The sequence below is a fragment of the Electrophorus electricus genome, chromosome 4 (genome assembly GCF_013358815.1).
Source record: "Electrophorus electricus isolate fEleEle1 chromosome 4, fEleEle1.pri, whole genome shotgun sequence".
NCBI classification, from domain to species: domain Eukaryota; kingdom Metazoa; phylum Chordata; class Actinopteri; order Gymnotiformes; family Gymnotidae; genus Electrophorus; species Electrophorus electricus.
The window spans coordinates 10,502,630-10,518,878 of record NC_049538.1 but is presented as its reverse complement, the minus strand read 5'-3'; the positions used below and the strand labels follow the sequence as shown (position 1 = coordinate 10,518,878).

The window sequence follows — 16,249 nt, the reverse complement described above, 5'->3', positions numbered from 1 at the left end:
GATGAAATATTCTTCTAGAAAAGCTGATATAGCAGGAACAGTTGATGTCCTGCCAGGGAGCTGTAAGACCTGATCATTTGCTCCTGGCTTTCAGTTCTGATCTTTCGTATTTGGAGGGAAATAATGGTTTAATCCACCATGGAAAAGGGGACAGCAGAGGAACGGGCAGAAAATGTCTCCAATGCACTACTGACCGCACCACCACTGAGCGGCGGTCTGGGGTCGCTCACCGCACCACCACTGAGCGGCGGGCTCGGGTCCCTCACCGCACCACCACTGAGCGGCGGGCTCGGGTCCCTCACCGCACCACCACTGAGCGGCGGGCTCGGGTCCCTCACCGCACCACCACTGAGCGGCGGTCTCGGGTCCCTCACCGCACCACCACTGAGCGGCGGTCTCGGGTCCCTCACCGCACCACCACTGAGCGGCGGTCTCGGGTCCCTCACCGCACCACCACTGAGCGGCGGGCTCGGGTCCCTCTCCGCACCACCACTGAGCGGCGGTCTCGGGTCCCTCACCGCACCACCACTGAGCGGCTGTACTCAGGCTGAGACCACTCTCTCTTCCACTCGTAATGTGAGTGAACCTCCAACACAAGACAAGAAGATCATATCACAGTATTTATATTTATATATATTACATGAATTTATATTTAAATTATATCACAGTATAAGCACCTGCCTCAAAAAAGAGAAGAAAACACCACCTCACAGGTCAGTGTGAATATGGCTTAAACAGACATGAAGAGTTCAAAGTTCATACCTTTGTTCAGAGCCCAGTATTTTATCTGATATTTAAAGTCGCCCATTCAGTGTCAGTGAGAGCAGTTTTTATGCTTCACGTTATCTTGTTGCATAAAGACCTGTGAATGTTACACACAGGAAAGGCCTTTAATATGCTGGAGGCATGTCCGAATCCAGCGGAAACTTGCACCTGTGGGAGCCTGGAACCGTGATTGAGAGCCTAGCCAGTGGCAACAGAGAGGCCTTTGTGTGTGTGTGTGTGTGTGTGTGTGTGTGTGTGTGTGTGTGTGTGTGTGCGTGCGTGAAAGGATATGCATGCGAGTACGGAGTCTAGGAACGAGGCATTTTCCAGAGCGGAGCCGTCCAACCCGCCACACCTGCCGCCGAATCCAATCGCTTCCTAATCACTGCGTCTCCGCGTCTCCATGTCTCCGCGTTTCCGCCCCTCTCAATATGAGCCCTTAATTGGCCGTCTCTGTGGAACGTCCTTTCATCTGTCCATTTGCTGCTACCCACAATAAATTAAAGCGTCAGTCAAACCTGCCTCTCTCCCAGTGTTACTGTGTTAAGCGCGTTTCTCCGCACGGGACGGAATTCATTCAGGCTGCTGGCGTGGCAGCGTGGGAGGAAGGGAGCGGAAGGATCACGGCCTGTTCGTCTCGTCACTCCTGTCTCCTGTGTCCCGTTCCCGACATGCCGCGGCTGCCATTATCCCGCTAGCGTGCGGCTCCGCACGGGACAAGAAGGGCGCACGGATTAGGCAGGCGGGGATCATGAAGAAGCAAATCACACGTGATGGCGCAAGAGCTTGCAGATACGTGTACTGGAGGAGCACGCCTTGGCAGACAGGGCTGATCACAGGTGATTGATCGAGTGGAGAGTGCCTGATCGATCAAGCAGATCGTGCTCCACAATTCATACTGATCACGGAATCCATCTGATTAACGGCCATGCGGCATTTTCAACGGACTTCTCGTGAAGGATTATTTTATTAGGCTCCAGTAAGCACATAGCAGCATCAGTCATTTAAAGACACATGTCGAGAATATGTCAATAGTTTTCCAGTAGTGTTATTAAAATATGTAGATGTCTATCAAAGGAATCCCAGTCACAGGGCACGTGATGCCAAGCTGACATTAACGCAGTATTAATATTGTAAGATCTTCTCACGACGTGCATGTACAGATGTTTTACTTGGGTCTAGAATTGCAGAATTCAGGAACTTTGATTCACTGTGCTGGTGTGCCGCAGGACGCACAGACTCCGTTGACATAGACAACCATTTATTAGAAAAGACATAAGACAACGGCACTCACATATAACATAACCGATAAACACGTTTAACATTAACGTTGTGAATAACACTTAAACAAAACAAAGTTGAACAAAGGCAAACATGGACAATGACCAACCATACTGCCCACACCAGCCTGGGTTTAAATACATAGACATAATGAGACCTAACCTGGTGCAGGTGTGTGCAGGCGTGGTTACAAACAAGATACACAAACAAGACCCTCCCACTGCACGTGGCGGGCCAAACCACGTGACTCGTGGGAGGAGAGTGTTCCGTGACAGCTGGAACGTTACTCGCAGCAAGCGAAATTCCATGTCCCGCCTCTATGTAAATGAGATAGCCTGCTATTGGCCATCAATAACAGGCCACTGCTGGTGGTTTCTAGTAGCAAGAACACAAAGTTGTGTCTTAATTACAACAGATTTGGGATTCATTTTGAAATGTGCAAATATTTCATCACGAGCTTAGAAACAAGCATATACGACATGATTCCAATGTTTACAGAGAATGCTATGTAAGCTACGCAAAACAAAAATGAACTTTAGCAGAAGTATTATGGTCTGTGGTTGCTGGGGACCAATGTAATATTGTTTGCAGAGTTGTACTGCACTCTCCAGATCCCGGTGCCACATTTATATTCCAGACTGCAGGCTAGTCATGTGACCAGTGTTTCTGCTGTCTGATTGGCAGGAGCCCTGCCAAGATGTGTTACCACGACAATGCCAGTATTAGAGGCGCTAGAGGTAAATGTGGCAGCGTGCTCAGATAAAGATAGAGGTGCATTAATACAGAGAAAACCGAGCTGACGTGTGAAATCATGTCAGATAAAGCGGTGATATCTCAGTCTGCTTTGTGTCACCACAGACAGACAGTCCTAAAATCCCTCTACTGCGAGGAGGGGGAGAGCCAGACATGAGAGAAAGACAGAAAGATCATGTTTGTGTGCCTGTGGAAGGTTTTTTATTATGATTGTTTGCCTTGCTTTGCTTTTAGAAAAGGGACGTAAAAGCAGGGCAAGGTGAAGAGGACAGGAACACCACCTCACTAGAGTGGTGCGGCGAAGACATTCAGCTGCTGTGGAGGAGCCCGGTGGAGCTCCACCCGCATAGATCGGGAAAGCCCAGTAAAGTCACAGTGCAGTCGGGGGGGCTGACGGCCCTGCTCCCGTCTCTGATCCGGGGGGTCTGCTCTGTGTCCCTGCGCCTGCTCTTCTGCGTCACGCGACCGCGGGCACGGGTGAGGGAGACCTGCTCCATCGTCCACATCCCTTCCCACCTGGTCTTGGCCGTTTCTCTGTTTGGCCACGCGCTGGTTATGAGCTACGGCGAGACGGCGGAGAAACGTTCCGTCTCTCTCTCTGCTCATCTTTGTCTTTCTCTTTTGCTCCGTCTTTGTCTCTTCCTCACTGTCCCTGTTTTTCTTGAGAGCAGGTAGAAGGGACTCTTGTAGTCCTGTGCTAGGAGAGCTTCTCACTGGCAGGGTGAGCCCGGCGGGCCTGTCAGAAGGGTCGGGCGGTCAGAACCGCAGCGGCCTGCAGCCTGCTGGTGACGTTAGCCAGAGAGCAAAACAAGAACAGTAATGGATACAGCCACCAACAGCCATGATTAATTAAAAGTCATGATGATGTATGAGGAAAGAGATGTAGCACACAGGTGACAGCACACGCAGAGGAGTTGCGGTGTGTGTGTGTGTGTGTGTGAGTCTGTCTTTTTAGAACACGAATTGCAGTCTTGCACTACATGCATTAGAAGGCGATTTTACGACATGTGTGCCACACCCGTGTCCATGTGTTGCGCAATGCCTACAACGGCTGGTGCGGATGTCTCTGGTGGAGACTGAGCATGTGGTCGAGCGACCGCTGCTGTGGGGACGACCGTTCCAACTGGCTTGCCGTGATGGCACGCTATCAGTAAAGACGAGTGGATTGGTATATTTAAAGGAAGCCCTCCTCCACACACCCTAACTGAATGATATAACGGAATGATTGAACTGAATGACATTTGCAAGATTGGTCCATTTGAGAGAAGCATTCCGTTAACTCTGCCACCTGCACCTCAGCCCAAATTCTGCCAAGGTTCCCACAACACTGCCCTGATTGTCTGTAAAAACCACACTGAGCATCCAGCCATAAGTCATGGTACACTGACAGCAGCCTTAAACCACCCCCCAAGACACTGGCTGAGAGCCGATTGGCTGCCTCAGCCCTGGAAGCAGCCAATCACCATTAAGCTGGTTGACACAGCACGGGTTTTGCTCGGTGGTCATTTTTATTGCAGATTCCTCCTGTCCCATAAATCCATGAGTCTCTGTTTCTTTCATGACCCGGCAGTGGCATAGGAGCTGGGGGCCACGGATGCATGTCCCTTGTGCAGAAAGCTCAAAACGGCACTTTGATAGCCAGCGAATGTGTGTGAGGATGAGGAATGTCCTCTGTGTCTGAAAGGTGTGGGGCGACAGCGTATCTGGTTTGACATGATGCCCTGTGTGAATGTAGAAGGGGGGGGGGGGGGGGGGTGTCATAGCAGAGTTAATGGAACATGGCAGATGATAGTCAGAAAAAGATTAATTTACTGTTTTAAAATGATCGATTAATACTCAACAGTCCTTGATGGTTTATTTGATGAAAGTTTAGACTATTGCATGTAGCCAGTATTGATATATGATCTGTGGTGTTATCTCATAAATAATCCAATATTGTTTGTGCCCTTTCAATATCCAATAATGGCATACCCTGGACCTGTATCTCTGTTCCGGGACCCGTGTCTCTGTTGCTGGACCTGTGTCTCTGTTCCAATGCTCCAATGCTATAAAATGTTTTATAATTGTTGTCATGCACTCATAGCCCATAAACCCAGTAAAACTAGTGTGTCGCCCTTACTTTATAGATCGCAAATAACAATGTTCATCATTAAAACAACGAAGTGAGAAGTTTTAAATAGCACACACACACACACACACACACACACACACAATGGCCTTGACATGGCTTCATGGTCTTTATCTCATTCTGTGTCTTGTGATGGATCAGCAGCTGTTGCCCACATGAACCTGTACTGGAGGAAGTGAGACAAGGGAAGACCAAGAGAACCAGAGGGCAGGCAAACCACACTGTAATGCTGAGCTTTAGAACCGGGGTGAACCGGGGTGAATGGACTGAACTGGTTAGTCTTGCAATAGAAAAAAACAGTGCAACTGTTTACCTGAGCATGTGTGTGGTGTGGTGTGGTGTGTGTGTGTGTGTATGTCTACACGCATGCCCATGTGTGAAGGAGTGTGTGTGTGTGTGTGTGTGTGTGTGTGTGTGTGTGTGTGTGTGTGTGTATTTCTACCAGTTCTGTAGTGTGAAGACCAAATGGGAACTCAATGTTTAGAGCAGTCATTTCTGCAGAATGAGAAGGTGTTGAATGAGACATTACGGAAGCATATTCAGTGGACAGTTTCAGTCCAATTAGAACATATACTCAAGAGTATGACCACCTCATTATTTCAAATCCGAATATACAGACCCAAGTAGCGCACACTTCACGGGCTTTTCAGAGCGTCCGTTCCACACTAGCTGGTTCTGGGGACACAGCAGGCTGTCCAGGCCTGTGAGGTTCTGCTCTCAGCTACTCTTGGTGAGTTTTATGGTGAGACCTGTTTATTGTTAAATGTTTTTATTTATTTTTGTTTATTTATTTGCTCCTCTGCAAAATGAATCCCAGACTGTCATACATTCACACTGGGACGATCTGATTTTGCTGGCATCAGTGTGTATTTAAGTTGTATTCCAATATGAGATTGGAAGCACTTTAATGGGAGTCATTTAGTGCCATGCACAGTCATGGTGTCTCTGCCGTGCACGGACATGATATCCCTAAATTGCACAGGCACAGTATCTTTAATGTGCACACTCATGGTAGCTCTAATGTGCACAGGCAAAGTATCTCAAACGTGCACAGGCACGGTACCTCTAACCTGCACAGGTGCTCTCATATCTCATCCTCTCCTGGAGGCAGCAGGGTCGTGATCAATACAGCACCTACCAGCCCACAGCCTGGTGATCTGTCATGAGATGAGACCTGTCTGGAGTCTCCCTGCCGTGGCCATAACAGCAGTCAAGTTCCATCTGTATCAAATAATTACCAAGGCTGCACTCCTCCCGCCCGAACTTTTCTCAATGCAGAATGGATGGAAGCCAATCTCCCAAATCCACTGTAGCAAAGAAAAATAAAGGCGCAGAGTCATTGGTGTGAAGCCCCTCTGTGAAATAGTTCCCCCTGTTATAGTTTTTCCCCAGTAGTGACACCTAGTGGAGGATTTTCTGCTTGCTAACTGTGAGTGAGTGAGTGAGTGAGTTAGTGAGTGTGCGAGTGAGAATTGGAGTAAGTTGCAATCCAGGTTCATGAGGTGTTTTGAAACAAAAGCCACAGAAGGGGAAAAAGAGCAGAAAAGTTCAGTGCTTCAGAGGACGTTCAAGCAGAGTGTCTGGACGTGCATGGGGTCACTGCGCCGCTGCAACGCCGACAGAGCCCCGACGCTTCAGGTCATTAAACGTGAACTGGGGGGGGGGGGGCCTTCACCACAGCCCCCGAGCTCACGGGACAATGAATGGATACAGTGGGAATACAGAAGTCTCACTGTTCTCATTGCCAGGTTTGACTAGTTTAGTTTGGTGTACTGTGCCACACATTACAAGTGTGTTACAACGGCAGTTGCTACAGGAAACGTGGCATAGGATATATTGGTAGGATTTTTATAAAAAATTACTAAAAGATGAATTTTGAATGTTAGGAATGTTAGGAATGAAACTAATAATGACATCATAAAGATTTAAAAAATAATACAAAGTGCACTGTGTTATCCACAGAGAGGGCTGGAAGAGCTGGCCTGTGCCTTGGGGTTGATTGTGAAGTGCAGTATTTGTCATGAAGTGCAGTATTTGTCATAAAGTGCAGTATTTGTCATGAAGTGTAGTATTTGTCCTGCTAAATGAGCATGTGGAAACACTAGATTGTTGGCTGAGCAGCAGTACACTTTTCAAATCTCATTACTGCATTTGGTTTTATTGCAGAGTGGTCATGTGACACCTGTTTCCACTGTGTGATTGGTGGGAGGTCCGCTCGCATCTGTTACCTCAATGATGCCAGCATTAAGCTTGGTAGCAGCACACTCAGATAAACATAGAAACACATAAACATAGTGGACGATGTCACAGGGGGCCATGGGGGAAGCGAGTTCATTTCAGCTGCATTCACGATGTCTCCTACAACTGATATGCTCCCATGTGAAAGTGTGTGGGTCTCATCATCCTACAGAAATAGCCATCTGTACACGGGTCCAAAAACAGGACGGCTGCACCTGAAACGCAGAGGAGGAGAGAGAAGGAGAGAGGAGGAGAGAGAAGGAGAGAGGGGACAGTCAGTACTGTTACTCAGACCCCTGATAAATAACAGCCCATGTAAGGACTTTAGATTTTTTTATAACTTCATAAGTATAAAATGAATGAATTTGGTGAATTCCACTGTACTTGGTGTAAATCTTTGTGAGTTGAGCCTGGAGGAGTCATAGGCCAGCACTGCTCTGCAGGTGTACGAACAAGCTCCCACCAGGAGGCGTCACCAGCTGTTCCTCTCACTGCCTCTATTGATTTTACTTACTAAAACACAACAGAGGCTGGCAGGTATTATAATAGAACCTTGATGCACGCCTTGTCGATCTTATGTCTCAAAACAAAGGCTCTAAACTAGCAGGGTTTTGTCTATTTACACTTATGGCATTTAGCTAGTCCAAAGTGACTTACAGTTATGACTGAGTACAACTTCAGCAACTGAGGGTTAAGGGTCGTGCTCAGGGGCCCCACAGTGGCAACAGTGGCACTTGAACCAACAACCTTCTGATTACAAATCAGGTACCTTAATCACAGAGCCACCTCTGCCCTACTGAGTACTTATGTGCAAAGATAGAAGTAAGAGGTGTGGAGCCATTCTGAGGAGGAAGAGAGATGGCGCTTACTCCAGACGACCATGAGCGGACCGACGCAGTCAGACGCATGACTCCTCATAGCCGCGCTGAAAGATGGCCTCATTAGATCGCGTCCAGATCACTGCGATCAGGCACCAAGCACTGTCTCTCTCCACCGGCCCGCTGGAGGTCAGGGAAACGGCCAACGCTGGAAATAACAAAGGAGCACAAATTGTGTTCATTTATCTTGTCTCCTCGGGCTGAAAACCCCCACCAGATCTAATCTGGCCTCGAAATACGGGTCTGCTGCTCATCTCCACACACGGACCGCGACGTGCATGTCACATTCCAGCCGGTTTCCCTCTGGGAATCTCTTTCCCTCCTTTTGTCTAAGCCACAGATTAAGGTCTCCACTTCCTGGAGTCGTCTGCCTTTTAATGAGCGTGTGGTTAGACACAGGTGTCCAGTAAGCGCTGTGCAGCCGGAGCTGGATGTATGTCGCGTCTGACTCAGTCCCAGGGTACGTGAGAAAAAAATCCTAACAACAACCATCTTTGATTTCGGGTAATTGGCGGAACGTTCTGCATGGCGGTGCAGAGAGGCCTCTTAGTCACGCTCGGTGGGTTTCCATTTAGAAAAGTGGCAAGAAGCAGATTTTGGTTGGCAATGACAGACTCTTCATGTAAGCCCAACCCGTCCCACTCTGCAGGTCCCGGCCCCTGTCCACAGACTGGCCACTAGGAGACATGATGTGCCTGTCACGTGACGCTTTATTATTTCCAGGGCCGGAATTCTGAGAGAGCGGATAATAAGCAGCAGTGTTCGCCCTGCCGCTTGGGATTACAGAGCAGGAACCGTCATGCCTGAAGTGGTTTAGTCATGAAATAAATAACTGTGACATGATATGAACTCTTATGATGCGGTGTAAAGATATTTTGTGGATATTAGTGAGTAATAACACTGTATCGATGCCCGTTATTAGGTTGGTACAGTGTAGTGGGTAACAACACTGTATCAATGCCTGTTATTACAATGACAGTATAGTGGGTAACAATATTGTATCAATGACTGTCATTAGGCTGGTACTGTGTAGTGGTGACCTCAGACCTTGGGTAAGACTCCTAACTTTACACTTGCCTACTTCTGTAACATGACTGAAAACTGTAAGTCGCTCTGGACACGCATGTCTGCCAAATGCACAGAATTTTTAAAAATTAGATTTTGTCAGTGTCATACTTAAGAATCCTGAAATTTCATATATCTCAAGGTATTCTCCATATGAAAAGAAAGTCACTGTTGTGTCACATTGAGGTGTTTTGTAAGGTTACACCAAATAGCCTAAAGTCTTGTAGTTAAGTTTAAACCCAGAAACAGGAAACCATAAAACACACCTCCTGAAATATCGTCAAGGCCCTGAGCGACCACAGACAGACACACATACCCACTCACAGACACACCCCCACACACATAATACCCAGACTCAGCAAGCGGTAATGTAATCAACCTTAATAATCTAATCATATTACCTGACTCAAAACAGTTACTTTGTCAATTACACCTGATTACGTTGAATTAAGTGTGATTAATGTTGTTGTTTTCATAGCAACTGTCAAGCACTAGTGAGAAATTAACATTTTCTAATATGCCACTGATGCTATACAGGAGACTACTACACAGTATACCTGTTTTTACCATTAAACGAAAACATTTATATAATCCATCCCACAAGCCTGAACTGATATATATATATATATATATATATATATATATATATATATATATATATATATATATATATATATATATATATATATATATATATATATATATATACACACACACACACATTATTTACCTGAACTATTCCATGTCTCTTAAATAAATAATGAGTTTTGCTACCTTAATTGACCTCTAAAGACCCCTCACTTTCTCACTCTCCCCTATTAATATTCATCAGAGTAGGTGATCTTTGCACTGTGACACTCTTTATCATTTTTTCCCATCTAACCCTCTAATTATACAAATTTTCCATCCAGCACATGACCCTGATTGGTCACAGGGGTTTAATTAGTGGCCGGTGAATGCGGGGCTGTCAGAGGCCGAGCCACCGTTGACATGCGAGATGAGGGGAATTATTAAGGCTCACTGTTGGAGCCGGAGCTAGACAGCTCCTCTTTAACGCGCCGGCTGATTAATCGCAAAGGGCCTAGGAAAGCTAATGTCATGGAAATGCAATTATATTTTATTAACAGTTTATGTCTCAATAAAGGCCCATGAATTCTGAGGATTGGGAGTCAGCAAGTGTCATTTTAAAAAGTGGAGAAAATTGGAGTAATTTTGAAGGGAAGTTACGTCAAACTACATCTTAATCAGGTGAGCAGGTGAGTGGATATCAGAGCTGAGTCCATACACATGTAATGTGTATGTGTGGACTCAGCTCTGTGACCTGGTGATCTGGTTTATGTAGTGTGTGTGTGTGTGTGTGGACTCAGCTCTGTGATCTGGTTTATGTAGTGTGTATGGACTCAGCTCTGTGATCTGGCTTCTAGCTTATAGCTGGAGGGAGAAGACAGACAGACACAGAGAGTGACAGACAGACAGAGATACAGAGAGACAGACAGTAGGGTGAAGCATCTGATGGCTTCTGCAGTCTTGCATGGTTCAGTGCTTTTGGGTCTAGTGGACCCTGAAGAATTCCACTGGGTTTTGTTTTCTCACGGGAACAGACTATACACTTGGGATTTCTCAGGTGTTTCTCACAGTAGTGCAAGAAAAACAGGGAAACACAGATGAGTGGAATCCATCAGTGAAGTGAATGAAATGCAAAACATTATTTCTTCTGAGTGCTAATTGTGTTTTCTCTTCTTCTCCCATCCCCCACTTTCTCTCTCTCTCTCTCTCTCTCTCTCTCTCTCTCTCTCCCCTCTCTCTCTCTCTCTCTCTCTCTCTCTCTCTCTCTCCCCCACGCTTTTCTCTCTCTTCTCTTTTCTCTTCCTCTCTCTGGTCCCTCTGAATGACTTCCACGCGTTTCAACACACATTCACCAGGTAAGTACCCTTTTCTGGCTGATATAATTGACAGTTCTACACTCAAAAAAGTGTGCGGGGGTGTGGAGTGGGGGGGGGGTCTGTATGCTGAGAGGATGTTCCGCTAGCCGACCAATTCCACACACTAATCTCAGCTTTCACTCATCCTAACATAATCCAATAAAACCGCGATTCAGTCGCTTGGTGAGGGTTGTGATTGTTTCACTGCACTCAATCGCAGTGCCTCTGAAAGCACCTCCTCAGATGACTGAAAGCACCAAGGAGATTAGATGTTTCTTTCCCAACTGGGTTAACAAAAGCCTCATATTACTGTCAGTGTCCACCTGGAGTGGAAGCCAAAGCTACGATACTCCATAAATAGCCGCATTTTCACAGTCCCTTGCAGTGTACTCAGGACAGCAGCATATCTTGGAGGGTTGTGGAGAAACTCACTGCGGCACTCAGAGGTTACAGTTTGCCAGTAGTGATAAAAAGCAGCCTAGCTCACTGGTGATGGTTTTGTTAAACGGAACATTAGTAACGCGCACTGGCACATGTAACCGGGAGGACCGGCACGTTTCAGACAGAGCCATGGCCATAGTCTGAGGCAGACGATCTTTGCGGAGCAGGACATTTCAGCGCTGGGCTGCTTTTACTGGCTTTACTGTTCTTCCTGCAAAACCTGCTACAGAAAACCTTGAAGAAAAACTGCAGCATCGCTTGTTGTGGAGTGAAAGCTTTGCACAATAGATTTTAGTGATGTGTCTTGCACCAGTGTGGTACAGCGTGGTCCAGCGTGGCCCAGTGTGGCCCAGCGTAGTCCAGCGTGGTTCGGGGTGGTCCAGTGAAGTCCAGCGTGGTCCAGGGTGGTCCAGCGAAGTCCAGCATGGCCCAGCAAAGTCCAGCATGGTCCACTGTGGTCCAGCGTGGTTTAGGTAGCAGATTTCATGGACCATGGCTCAATGCATGAATAACACAACGCACATTAACTCAGATCTGACACCTAGTGGCAGGTTACCCGTGCTGCAAGCCATTTTTCTGCTGCTATAAATCTATAAAAGAGAAATGAAACCAATATTGAGCCTTTCAATCAAAGTTTGGGCCATAACCCATACCCTGCTTACACCTCTTATGTCCTTATGGTGTCCCAGTGGCCTCCATAACCGAATTACGCAAGACAAGCATGTCTTCGTGTCCCGCGACATTGATCACAACAGGCTCCATCCCCGTGGGTACGGAAACACACTAGCATGGTCAGGCTGATCCTAATCTTCTCAGCCGTGATGACGTCTACCTAACACGACACGACACAAAGATGATTGAGTTTCACTGTCTTGAAGGAGCAAGTCTCACTGTGTGTTTGTTGTGCTAGACTGAATGTCACTAGACGGTCGCCCCCACTCCACCCCCGTGTAACACTCAGCTACTGTACTGTTTGCAGTGCATCATAAAATGTTCAATGAGCTTCAGTGTAGCCACTATTGCCAGTTAACTGCACCCCCGAGCGTTATAATGGAAGATAATGGGGTGCGGGGGGAAGAACAGGAGAGAGCCTGCTAAAGTTGGGAGGGTCAGAGAGATTGACAAAGAGAGGAGAAAGTAGGAATGTGTGAGAAAGAGAGAGAGAGAGAGAGAGAGAGAGAGAGAGAGCAACTCTAAACTTATCACTAAGTCTAAACCTCAACTCTATACTCTGCACTGTATCGTAGCCTCGCACACAGGCAGGCATCAACTCAGGGAACAACACAGTCACGTTCGCTCCCTCTCGCCGAGCGCTGGGCGGCTCCGTGTCAGACAGGCATTCATCTCTCTCAGCTGACATGCAGGAAACCGAGCTTATTTTGATTGGTAGAAATGAGGAAAAAAGAACTCACTCGCAAGAACACAAACAAAGAAGGAAGGAGAAGGAAGAACAGCAAACTGTCACACGGAGCGGCTGGGCGGATCGGGAGAGACAGGCAAGAGAAAGCTGGAGGGTTGGAGCGTGTGCCTGTTAGGCTTTAGAACGCAGGGTTGAGAGAGACCAAGCAAAACGCCGCACGATCCGTGCGTGTGCCTGTTAGGCAGCGGGGCTGCAGGCTCGGCGCCTGCCTGCCAGGCTGTCCACCCTGCACGCCTGCCCGGCTGTACACGGAAGCCTGATCCTCTCCCACGCATGAATCGGGTCTCGTTCAGCGAGGCCTGCACTCCCAAACCTGCTCCCTCTCAACGGGGTCACGCTATCAACCCTCCGCAGAAAGACTCCAGACGCTGGACTCCAGATCCCACGTGGCCAAGCAGGAGAAAGGACGGAGCCTTCTGAAGGATCCCAGTTACAGTAGCACGCCTGGGACTTTCACGTTGGGTTTTACTGGGAAGCAGCGAGACCTTCTGAACCACTCTGCAGAGCATTACAGTTAAAGGCTACTACCCATACGTCTCTGGTTAGGTCTTAACCATTAAGTGTACACCTACTTATAAATAAAACTGAAACAAATACAGGTCTCTCTGACCAAGGAGGTTGAGGACTTGAAATAATACAACAAAACTTCAAGAGATCAGAGCCAGTTTCAGGGCCTAATAACCACATACAGGGTATTCCTAAAGCAGTGTTGGGTGGTGACTTGTGTTAAAGTCTGCGGTCTGACATATTGCTCCTAGTGTGAGAGCTCTGATCCGGACAGGCAGAGTGTTTGAAACATTGGAGTGTTTCTGCACTCAGAATCTCTTTGCAGAAACATCCTCCTGCTTTCCTTCTCTTTTCAATTATTGTAAATAATCAATTTTCTGATTTACCATCATCGCCACTATTAAGTCACAATGAGCGTTCCCTCACTTATGGAATGTGCTCATCTGCATGGATGCATTGCTTGGACGCATGTGCATGCAGGCGTGCACGTACGCATGTGTGCGTACGTGCGTGTCAATGCTTGCACGTGCCTGTGCTCAGTGAGGTCTCCCCATCCTCCGGCTGAATTCTTCTAGATGTTCTCTGCGGCCTCTCCCAGGGGCAGGGTGTGCGCGAGCTTGCACGAGGACTGTCGGCAGGCAGGAGGGGCAGTTCTGTGCATCTGATGGAGAAACATCTATTTTAAAGACTTCCAGAGGCTTAGGTGTAAAGGTGTCACTCTCCGGACGGAGGTAGAGTCGGAATTGCGCTCTTCCGTGCAGCTCCTGACGGAGGATTAGACGTGGCGACATCAGACCTGTCACTCCAAGGGGTTTGGGCCTAATGGGCGTCTTCCCCACAGCCTGTCATTTACCTGCACACGGCGTGCCTCGGGCCGGCTATTGTCGGACGTCACCTCAGATTTAAACAGCTCTTCTCCACAGAAGCCAAATGTCTAAGACCGTGGGACGTCCCCCTGTGGCACATCGGGTAAATAAGGAAACAAACAAAGTTACTGAATGGAGAGTTCAGCTGAAAACGCGGTCGTGGTTAACAACAGATTGGACGTAATGGAGCCTGACTGCACCTTGGCTGCTGATTCACATTAATGTTAACGGCATTAACACTTTCAGCCAAACTCGTGCCTGCATATGAGAAATGGACACACGCTGCAGGTGGGGTCACAGGAATGACCGCGCTTCTGTTGCTTAGGGAACCATGTGCTGAGACAAAGAGTAGAACTGTCTTAGTGGACTTTATCTTATTAAATGGCATTGATTATTCCTAGTCTCCTCCTCCATTTCTCTCCCTCTGTCTTTTTGTCTCTCTCCCTATTACATTCTCTCTCCCACTCTCTCTCTCTCTCTCTCTCCTCCTACACACAGCCTTAGCTGGAGGCTAGCTCATGGAGTGTTAGTCATATAGCACTAGCGTCATACCACAGCACTCCTCGTTAGTAGCCAAAGAGCCTCCGCTGCAGTCACCTCCAGACTGCGGGCGACACCGCCACCACCCAGCCCATGTGAACACCACCCTGTGAGGGAAACAGGCCTTCGAGTGCTCTGCCTCCATCTGCCTCCATCGTCCTCTGTCTTTCTCTCACTGTCTCAATAACACCATTAAATGATGTTTTGTTTTTGTTTTATATCTTCGGCAATTTACCCCAGTGTGTTCACATTGGTGTTTACGTCACAGAACCTTATGTAAGCGTGTTGATAAGTTGGAAGCCACTGTCATTAACCAGGGGTGAGATCAGCCCGTATAGGACCTTGAATGTCATTAACCAGTGGTGAGATCAGCCTGTATAGGACCTTGAATGTCATTAACCAGGGGTGAGATCAGCCCGTATAGGACCTTGAATGTCATTAACCAGGGGTGAGATCAGCCCGTATAGGACCTTGAATGTCATTAACCAGTGGTGAGATCAGCCTGTATAGGACCTTGAATGTCATTAACCAGTGGTGAGATCAGCCTGTATAGGACCTTGAATGTCATTAACCAGGGGTGAGATCAGCCCGTATAGGACCTTGAATGTCATTAACCAGGGGTGAGATCAGGCTTTATAGGACCTTGAATGTCATTAACCAGTGGTGAGATCAGCCCATACAGGACCTTGAATGTCATTAACCAGTGGCGAGATCAGCCCGTATAGGACCTTGAATGTCATTAACCAGTGGTGAGATCAGCCTGTATAGGACCAAATTCTATTTAGACAAATTCTATTTGGAATACATTAAAATGTTCTCTTAGATGCAGGAGGCCCCTCCCACCACACACATTTATTTGTTATTTATTTTCTATTCATCCCTCCAACTCATCAAATATTTATCCTCTTGGATGTGACACGGTAAATGAGGTGGTGCAGGCGTTCCTCTCATTAGGGTGGGGAGTGTGCTTTATTACAGAGTGTTATCTTGTCTGAGCAATACTTGCTGTGTGGACTTATTAAAAAAATTCAATTAAAAATCCCCTCATGTTCTTTGCCCCCCTCCGCTTTCAGAACTCATATAGTAGTATTTGTTTCGGCGACAAGGGTTGCCAGGTTGTATAATGGCATTAGGCTGCTGCATAGAGGGTTGCCAGATTGGTGCATGCATTATTCAGCAATATGGCACATCAAAGGTGTGCGAAAAGACTGTATTCAGGGACATTCAGCTGTCACTCCTACAATAAGCCCTGCCTGTGTAGCCTGGAACACACCCAAACAGCAGCCACACACAAAGGGCTTGATATGCAACTCTTGCAGAGAAGCAGGACAACAATAAACTGTGCAGTACTGTGAAGACCCTGGTCAGGCAGCCATACTGCAGAACTGAAAACAGTTCATAACCGAAGACGGGCTTGTGTGTTGATCAAAAATAATTTGAAATCT

At 47.4% G+C, this 16,249-nt stretch overlaps 1 protein-coding gene and 1 long non-coding RNA gene across 5 annotated transcripts in view; one reads left to right on the top strand and one right to left on the bottom strand.

Moving 5' to 3' along the window:
• The window catches only part of LOC113584297 (carbohydrate sulfotransferase 8), a 138,133-nt gene that overhangs the window by 68,297 nt on the left and 53,587 nt on the right, over positions 1-16,249 (top strand). The window lies entirely within an intron of this gene.
• Positions 7,082-8,657, bottom strand: LOC113583465. The gene is made up of 3 exons (XR_003411294.2): positions 8,035-8,657; positions 7,550-7,678; positions 7,082-7,380 (listed from the first exon to the last, which is right to left on the bottom strand). It is a non-coding gene; the product is annotated as an uncharacterized LOC113583465 (long non-coding RNA).